Genomic DNA, 3,069 nt, shown 5'->3' on the forward strand with positions numbered 1-3,069 from the left:
ATCAGACCATCTCGAAGTGACTGCCAGGGGCTGGCTGCGGAGGCTGTGGAAGTAGTCACTATACTGTATTGCTTACAGAGCAATGACAAGGAATCTGTACATGCTCAGAACAAAGACAATTTCAAAAAAAAAAAATGCATAGGTGGTTGGCTGAATCTACAGATGAACAGCTCAGGAATACTGAAGCCAAGTTTATTATTCTAAGATTTTAAAATACATAATAAGCTTTGGGAAATGTCTCGGCAGATAATGGTGCTTACTGCCAAGCCTGAGGACCCGAGTTCAGTCCTCAGGACTCACATGGTAGAAGGAGAGAACTGACTCCTGCAGGCTGTCCTCTGACCTCCACCTGTGTGCTCTCACAAATGCGCATGTGCACACACTCATAAACAAACAAACAAAAACAAATGCAATAGAAAGTTAAAATGTGCGACATACAGTTCTAGTTCACAAAGATCTCAAATTCCAGAAATGGGAGAAAGTCACCGCAGAAAACCTCATCCTGGCCTGGAGAAATGACTCACAGATTAAAAGCACTGCCCACTCTTCCAAAGGCCGTGGATTCAAGCCCCAGCACCCACATGGCAGCTCACAGTTTTCTGTAACTCCAGTCCTAGAGGATCCAACACCCTCTTCTGGTCTCTGCAGGCACCAGTCATGAATGTGATACACAGACATACACGCAAGCAAAACATCCATTCACATAAAAATAAAATACATTTTAATAAAAACAAAACCACCTCATCTATGGTGGGTTAAGGTTATAAAAAGATACTCTTAGACATAGCTGTAGGAGACGAGAGAATAAAGTCACAGACAGCCCAACTTTAGGGGAGGGAAGGAAAGGGAACTGAAGGGGTGACGTTGGCACTGAGTTTTGAAGGATACAGAAGGGCTGGACAGTTAAAGAAGGCTCCCTGGGCAGTTGGAGTCACACCTATATACTTTAGACTCTGGTGGGAAGAAGGTACCCCCCTATGCGTGAAAATGTTTCCTATTGGACTCTTAGTTCGCATCGCACAGACTCAGCAAGTCCATATGAATGACAGAACAGGAAGGCTTTCAGCTCAGTGAGCCCCACGTCTAGAGACTACTGAACTGTGTAACTGTAGCAGGAAATTCACCACAGACAGAAAGTACTCAAGTGGTATGCATGGGCAGATGTGTTGGACTGAAGGCCGACCGAAAGCCGAATTTGGCCTTTGGGACCCAGTTTCCCAGCAGCATAAGGAAGCTGCCCTCTGGTTTACCGAGAACACAGTGCAGGTCGGCTGGGCTCTTAGGCTGGGTGGCTCTTCGCATTGTTTGTCACCTGAAGCTGGCTCCCTCCCCCTCTCCATGACCACAGTGAGATGTGACCCTCCCTCTGTGTTTCTTGTTTCAGCCTGATGGGATCATAGAATCCTCAGAAATTAGGAATGCCCCACAGCCCTCCCTGTAATCATAAAAGACACCACGTGGACACCTAGTTAATATCGGCATCTTTGCTCCCTTTGATCTCCTGCAGAGCACAGGGTCCAAGCACAGGAGGCGCACCCCGGGACTCTCCCTTGAAGAAGTGGCTCGTTGCTGAGGCCCCGAGTTGCTCCCCAGTTCCTCCATTCTTTTCCTTTCGTGACTGAAGTACTCTCCAGAAGTAAATAAACTTTGACCTGGAACCCAGTTTTCTGTTTGCTAGGCAGGTTATGGTTATGGTATAACTGCTGTCTGGTCATAGAGACAAACTGGATGGAGACTGTTAAAGCAAACAGCTCCGTGGATCAACTCCATTCCTAACGATGTTTGGGCGCAAGCATAAGCTTTGAAGAGTCTCCTAGCCTCAGCCGGAAGCAGCACCACTCTTCCGGGTTCTCGCTGCTGTGGCCGGGAGAAAAGAGACAAGTGGACTGTGGCTGTTCAAGTTACTTTGGTTGTTCAGGTGATAGGACTCAGCTGAGAGGAATAAAGGTGGCTGATCTCCCTCCCTCCCTCCCTCCCTCCCTCCCTCCCTCCCTCCCTCTCTCTCTCTCTCTCTCTCTCTCTCTTTTTCAAGAAGGTTTCTCTGTGTAACAGCCCTGGCTGTCCTGGAACTTGCTTTGTAGACCAAGCTGGCCTCGAACTCACAGTGATTCGCTTACCTCTGCCTCCCAAGTGCTGGGATTAAAGGCCACTATTGCCTGGCATGTGACCAACTTCTAACTAAACCTTCAAACTATGAACCAAATCCCTCCCTCCCTCCTCCCCTTCCTCTCCCCTCCCTCCTTCTCCCTCCTTCCCTTTCCCCTTCCTGTTTCCTCCCCCTCCCTTTCTCCTCCCTCCCTCCCCCTCCCCCCTCTTCCCCTCCCTCCCTCCTTTCTTCCATTGCTTTTGTCAGGTATTTAATCACACAAAGGAGGAAAGCAATGGATAAACTTTGTTCGTATCTCTTTTCTTCTTTAATTTGCTATCACCGAATTTGTCATCAGATAAAGATTTCCTTCTTATACCATCATTCTCCTTACTAGCTTTGAGAACCAAAAATGTTTCAGTTAACATTAGAGTAATCTAAACATTCTCTCTCTCTCTCTTTTTTTTTTTTTAAACAATACAAATGCTTTATTTAATAGTTGCAGGTCATCATGGGCCAAGTGTTGGATATCCAGGACCCAGCAGCAAGGTCAGCGCAACCTCCGAGCCTCTCTTTCTGATTCCAATAGGGTGAGCACATCACCCTCTCGAACGAGGCCTTTGACGTTTCGGATGATAGAGCGGCTGGTGTCATCCATAAATTCCACGCGCACCTGCGTGCACTGTCCCTGCGAGCCGGTCCTGCCCAGCACTTTGGTTACCCTAGCCAGCTTGATGCGTTGCACTCTACTCGTGTTCATGATGGCGGCGATCTGGTGGAGAGGCGCAATCTAAACATTCTTAAGTTCCCAATTAGAGTGTCGTCTGTGTGTCCGTCCGGAATGTTTCTACCACAGATTCTGCAGGTTCTGCATCTCCAATTTTTCACACTTTCCATTCTGATTCTCCCCTGCTTTATGGGGAGGGTGAATGTAGTTTAATTGGATGCTTTTTTTTTTTTCATTTTTATATTTATATTATACT

The 3,069-nt window shown here is 47.2% G+C and overlaps 1 pseudogene; it reads right to left on the bottom strand.

Moving 5' to 3' along the window:
* Positions 1–2,545: 2,545 nt before the first annotated feature.
* LOC102924988 (small ribosomal subunit protein eS28 pseudogene) lies at positions 2,546–2,848 on the bottom strand (annotated as a pseudogene).
* Between the last annotated feature and the right edge of the window lie 221 nt (positions 2,849–3,069).

Source organism: Peromyscus maniculatus, chromosome 3, assembly GCF_049852395.1.
Source record: "Peromyscus maniculatus bairdii isolate BWxNUB_F1_BW_parent chromosome 3, HU_Pman_BW_mat_3.1, whole genome shotgun sequence".
NCBI lineage: Eukaryota > Metazoa > Chordata > Mammalia > Rodentia > Cricetidae > Peromyscus > Peromyscus maniculatus.